Raw genomic sequence first — 6,839 nt, forward strand, 5'->3', positions numbered from 1 at the left:
AAATACCTTTGTAAAATAGTACCCAACCATTAAAATTTATATTTCGATGTGAACAAATTTTCTTCTTCAGAACGTTTTTCTTACTGTTGACGGTCTTCATTTTATATCCTCTCTACTTCTGCCTTCTCAATTACTGCTTCCCTTTCAAGTCATTGAAGTCTTAGAAATGCAGTTTGGTTCCTGTACAGGTTGTAGATAATCTCGTGTCCTTGTGTTTTATCGATGACATCTCCAGAGGTTCAAAGAATGTTTTTCAATTAAGCTTGTCAAAACCTTTCTCTAAACATGCAAATGCTATAAACACAGATTTGCAGTTCTTCAGTCTGTCTAGTTAACTAAGTGGTAGGATCAGTATTGCCTTACGTGTTCAGACATTTCACAGAAATCTAACATTGTGCTTATGTTAGCTTGTACAACCCCTCCCACTCGCCTCTCTACATATTCGTTCCACTTTCTAGCCTTCTCTTATTTGCTTAGTTCTGGCTTGCCAAAGGAGTTCTTGACAGTTGCTTCTCCTTTGAGCAAAGTTTTCTTTCTTCTTTCTCATTTTCATTCTCCAACGCGATTTTGGGCTCTCTGTCAACGTCATGTTTAGACATTTCTGTTTCTCATGGCCTACTTTATTTGCTGCATTTTTATATTTTTCCCTCTTTTCAATTAATTTTAATGTATCACGTTTTATCCAATGATTTCTACTGTAGCTTTTTCCCGTCCACATACTCTGCTGCATTCACCACTTCTTCTCTCAAAGGTACCTATTGCTATTATAGCGGATTACTTCCTCTGTTTCAGTCAGTCGTTGCATTTCGGTAACTTTAAAATTATCGAAAAACTTTGGCTTCCATCTCCTTAATTTGCTATCGTTTACTGTCTCTTTAGTTGTAAACTGCAGCTCGTAACCAATAAATTATTGTCGGTTTGCGTCTGCACCGGGAAGTGTCTTGCAATTTAAAATCTGGTTTCGAAAAGTCTGTTCCAAATGTGTATTATTCTTTGATGATTCTTAAGCAAGGTGTTGGCGATAATTACGTTATGCTCTGTGTGAAATTCTATCAGGTGGCTTCCACTTTCATCCCTTCCCCCAAGCCTTTGTGTTCTTACTGTTTTCCTGTACCTGCTACCATATCACATTTTAAACTTTTGTATCGCTTACCTATCTGAATAATCTCTTTTATCGTATATTGTTTCCTTCTCTTCCTTTTCCTACTATCGAATTCCAGTCCCACATGACTATTAATTTTCCGTCTCCCTTAACTATCTGAATAATTTCCTTTATTGCATCATACATTTCTTCATCTGCGAAACCAGCAGGCATACAAACTTGTACTTCTGTGGTAGGCGTGGGCTTCTTGTCCATCTTGGCTACAATAATGCGTTCACTATGCTATTCGCAGTAGCTTATACGTGTTCCTATCTTTTATTCATTATTAAACCTACTCCTGCATTACCCATATTTTATTTTGCATTTATAACCCTGTATTCACCTGACCAGAAGTCTTGTTCCTCCTGCCACCGAACTTCACTAATTCCCACTCTTTCTAGCTTTAACCTATCCATTTCCCCTTTTAAATTTTCTAACCTACCCTCCCGATTAAGGGATCTGACATTCCACGCTCCGATCCGTAGAACGCCAATTTTGTTTCTCCTAATAACGACGTCCTCCTGAGTAGTCCCCGTCAGGAGATCCAAATGGGGGACTACTTTACCTCCGAAATATTTTAACCAAGAGGACGTCATCATCATTTATCCATACAGTAATGCTGCATGCCTTCAGGAAAAATTACGGCTGTAGTTTCCCCTTGTTTTCAGTCGTTTGCAGTACCAGCACAGCAAGGCCGTTTTGGTTGATGTTACAAGGCCTCATCAGTCAGTCATCCAGACTATTTGCCCCTGCAACTACTGAAAAGCCTGCTGCCTCTTCAGGGGCCATACGTTTGTCTGGCCTCTCAACAGACACCTCTCCATTGTAGTTGCACCTACAGTATGACTATCTGTATCGCTGATGCATGCAAGCCTCCCCACCAATGGCAAAGTCCATGGTTCATGGGGGGGGGGGGGGGGGGGGGGGGGAGACATATCACTAATCCATGTCTTTTGTCACCTCATTGTAGTTCTATCTTTTAACCAACCTATACTTTGGGGAAAAGAAATGCAGCAGCATAATCATTAAGAACTCTGGAGGGATGCCAGTACTAAGCAAGAAAAGGGACGTTTGAAAGGCTTAAGAAATATGTGGAAGGGCTGTGCACTATCTGATCAAAAGTATCTGCAGTCGTACAAAAGAACATTAATATGGAGTGTGTGTCCACCTTTCACCTTTACGACGATTTTTACTCTGCTGGAAACACTTTCAGTAAGATGTCTAAGTGCCTATGGAGAAGTGGCAGCCCATTCTTTCTTAGATACCAAAACTGGAAGAAGATGGTGGTGCTGGACGCTGGGGTCTGAAGTGAAGTCGACTTCCTAACTCATCCCAAAATTGTTCCGCTGGATTCAAGTCGGGAATCTGGGCATGCCAATCTATTAGTGGGATGTCACTGTCCACAAACCTTTGCGTCATAGATGCCGCTTTATGACAGAGTGCATTCTGGGGCATCGTGTTGTTAGCGTTATTGTATGCGGTAAACATTGCTGTAAAATGTGTCGACTTACTTCCACATTTAGTTGTTCCTTAAGCACAGGGGGACCACGAAAAACACACCCATACCGAAATTGTACTCCAAAGTTCTCCAGGCATTCGCTAAACCTGAACCCTTCATCGGATTGCCTTAGGGTATAGCATGATTCAACACACCAAATCGTTTGCTTCCGTCCGTCCACTGTCCAGTGCTTTCGGTCTTTACACTACCTTAAGTTAAAAAATGGCTCTGAGCACTATGGGACTTAACATCTTAGGTCATCAGTCCCCTAGAACTTAGAACTAGTTAAACCTAACTAACCTAAGGACATCACACACATCCATGCCCGAGGCAGGATTCGAACCTGCGACCGTAGCAGTCGCGCGGTTCCGGACTGCGCGCCTAGAACCGCGAGACCACCGCGGCCGGCACTACCTTAAGTGTTGCTTACCAATGACTATAGGTATGTGTGGCTTATGAGGAGATACTCCACTCTTCTTAACTCCCTATGCACAGTCATTGTGCTATCTGGAATGTTGGTAGCATTTTGGAACTCACGAGTGATCCCTTTCGTTGATTTCATGCGATTTTTTGCAGTTTTTCGAAGGTCTCTGGTCTTGGTTTTGCTGTGGTTGTTTCTTCGTGTTTCCAAATCGTAGTCACATCACCAACAGTTGACGTGGGGAACTTCAGAAGAGTTGAAATGCCCCTGAGGGCGATAACCAATGACCAGGCCACGTTCGAAGTCACTGGGCTCTCCTGGCGGACTCATCCTACTATTACCGCTTCTCTGGGTACAACACGATAGTCCCACTGCTCATTTCGTACTGGCAGGACAGCTTCTCGTGACATCTAGAGGTCAATTTCCCGTTGCATAGCACTGTCCATTTACTTTTGATTGGACAATGTATAGATGAGAGAAACTATAAAATATTACGGATAGGAAAGAGAATGCGGATGAAGATGAATATGAGGATGAAATAGGGTCTGGCTGTGCTTCTATAAGAATTTTGACAGAGCACTGAAAGACCAGACTTCAGTCAATGTACCTGAAATAAACAACGTCACCTCAGAAGTTATAAGATCCTCAGAAGAACCAGTCACTACCAGGCAATCATCATAGGCTGCACCACCCGCTCCTTCCATCTCCACGATTTCTACCTCACCATTTATGCTCGTCCCATCGAGCTCACCCCCACCCTGAAATACCTTGGCCTCATCCTTGGTCGTCACCTCACCTGGACCCCTCATCTCCTGACAATCCAGCAGGAAGCCCATGCCTGTCTCCACCTCCTAAAACTCCTGTCTGGCTGGACATGGGGATTGCATCCTTCCACCATCCTCCAGATCTACAAATCCCTCATCCGTCCTATCCTCTGTTATGCCAGTGTTGCCTAGATCTTCGCCTCCCCCCCACTTTTATAAGGCCCTCCAAATCCTCGAACGCCACACGCTCCACCTCCTGTATGACCTCATCCCCTTCCCCCACCTCCTCCTTTTCCTCCAACATCTCCATATCCTTTACACTGTCTGCAGGATTGATCCCCCCCACTCCCTGGTTTCCTCATTCCTCTCCACCCCCCGGCCATTGCCGCACCTCTATTGCTGTATCCCTCCCTCTCTCCACCTCCACACCCTCCATCTCCTTCATCAGGGCAATTTCCAGCACCTCCCCCACCTGGATGTTGAACTTTGCTGTCACATCTGCTCTTCCTACCAACTGTAACCTGGCCTTGTCCCCCCCCCCCCTCCCCAGGGCCCCCTTTCTCCCAGAGCGGATTCCCATCCTTCCCCATGGGTCCCTGCACCCCCTCCTCGACAGTTTCCCTCCCACATTCTTCCCTCCCCAGCCTTCCCCACCCGTCTCCCCCACTCTCCTCCCCCCCCCCTCCATTCTTCCGTTCTCCCTTGTCTCCAAGCTCCTGGCAGATCCTCTCAGTTTGCTCATCGTAATCAGTGTGCTACATCAGTGTCGCGTTTGCTGCTGTTCTACCGTGTGTCAAGAGCTGTGATTCTAATTGTGTGTTGGACTTGCACATAGTGCTACTGTCAGTGGTTGTTATGTGTTCCGCCTTCCGTCGATACTCTTATGCTTCGGTCATACTGCGCCTTGTGTTCTTTAATTGTCCCAGTGTGTGGTTTCTTTTTATGTGCGCTACTTTTTACGGTTTTTTTATCTCCATTTTACAGTCGCCCCCCTTTTTGTCTGTTCTCTTCCGTACTGTTCCCCATTTTTATATCTATGTACGCCATATTTTCTCCTTTCTATTATTTTTAATGTCTTCTTTGTATAATTACTGTCTTTCGGCTGAAGAGCAGCGCATATACTGCTGCCAGCCCGCCCCTGATGGGGCATTGAAACACAATAAAGGAAAAAAAAAACAGTCACTTCAAAAGTGTTCCACCTGATATGCAAACTGTATGAGACAGGCGAAATACCCTAAGCCATCAAGCAAAATGTAATAATCCCAATACCAAAATAGGCAGGTATTCACAGATGTGACTGTCACAAAACCATCAGTTTAAGAAATGTTATAGTAGCAAAATAGTGAGGTGAATATCTATAGGAGAATGGAACCTCTGCCACAAGAATACCTGGAACATGGGAGGCCATACTAATCCCACAACTCATCTTAGAAGATATTGTGTAGAAAGGCGTACCTACATTTGTAGGATATGAAGATTTAAAAAAAGAAAATCTTTTGACAGAATTTATAGCAATGTACTCTTTGAAATTCTGAAGTCATTAGTGATAATATAGAGGAAGCTGAAGTTACATATTACTCGTATGAAGTCAGATTGCAGTTATAAGAGTCACAGGGACATATAAATGACGTATTAATAGAGAGATGAATGAGACAGAATTGTAGACTACCGCCCATGTCATTCGATCGTGTACTGAGTAAGTACTAAAGGAAACTGAGAAGAAATGTGATAAAGAGACTAAAGTACGCGAAGGATAATTGCCAACGACGTCGTATTTCTGTCAGAGACGAAAAGGGGCTTGGAAGAACAGTTGAACAGAATGGACACTGTCGTGAAAATAAATTGGAAGATGTACATAAAAAAGTAAAAACACGAGTAATGTACAGTAATCAATTTAAATGAGACAATGACGAGAAAATTAGATTACAAAATGAGACACTAAAAGTAGGAGAATATTTTGCGGTTTGGGCATCAAAATAACTGTTGCTGTAGAATAAAAATAATATAAAATGTAAATAACAGGAAATGCTCTTTTGGAAAAAGGGGAATTTACTAACATCGAACATAAATTTTAAGTGTTGGGAAGCCTTTTCTGAAATTATTTCTCTGTACTGGGACCTTATTTGGAAGTAACACGTGGATTTTAAGTAGTGCAGACAAGAAGAATAAGAAACTAGTCAAAATTTGGTGTTAAGAATGCTGAAAATTAGACAAGAGATCAGATGACGAATGAAGAGATACTGAATAGAGTCAGGGAGAAAATACTTTTATCGAATGATTCAATGAAAAGAAGGGGTGGATTAACAGGATACGTCGCGAGGCGACAAGGAAGACTTGTTCGGTTATCGAGAGAGATGTACGAGGTTAAATGTTCAAGAGATAGACTAAGTCTCGGCTACCGCAAGTATGTTCAGATGGATGGAGGCTGCAATATTTATGCGGAGATGAACACATTACCACAGGATAGACTGGGACGTAGAGATGCATCGAACCAGCCTCTTGACAGAAGACAACATCAATAACACAGGCTGCAATATAAAACCTTGTAACCACGTTGTCTATCAACAAGAACTTATTTTCGTCTCCGACGTGGCGATAGAGAAAGCTGGAGCGACGGCTCAGCGGTACTGTGTGACGTAGGCAGCACGTAAGCGGTATCTGGGCCGCGAAGAACAGATTACAGCTTGGCGGCTGCTTAGCAACCAGCCGTGATAGTCTAGTGGTTAGGACATTGCGTTGTGGCCGCAAGAACCCAGGTTCGAATCCTGGTCACGGCAAGAGGCTAATATTTTTATGTAGAATATACATAAATATTACTTTAGTCACTGAAGTAAATATGGCTATTTGTTATCTTCAGATAACAACATTAGCAGTGCAGGAGCTTACATTTTAAGCAGTTTTTTAACAACATTAGCAGTGCAGGAGCTTACATTTTAAGCAGTTTTTTTCTTTTTTTGACAAATATGGGCTTTCATCTGCTGTTCTCATTACGTAATTACGCAAGGCTTTCAAATT

General features: G+C 42.9%; 1 non-coding gene across 1 annotated transcript; it reads left to right on the plus strand.

Annotated features, from left to right (window-relative positions):
* The first annotated feature begins 6,529 nt into the window (after window positions 1-6,529).
* Trnah-gug (transfer RNA histidin (anticodon GUG)) lies at window positions 6,530-6,601 on the plus strand. Its single transcript has one exon. It is a non-coding gene; the product is annotated as a tRNA-His (tRNA).
* The last annotated feature ends 238 nt before the right edge of the window (window positions 6,602-6,839 follow it).

This window comes from Schistocerca nitens, chromosome 2, assembly GCF_023898315.1.
Source record: "Schistocerca nitens isolate TAMUIC-IGC-003100 chromosome 2, iqSchNite1.1, whole genome shotgun sequence".
Classification (NCBI taxonomy): Eukaryota; Metazoa; Arthropoda; class Insecta; order Orthoptera; family Acrididae; genus Schistocerca; species Schistocerca nitens.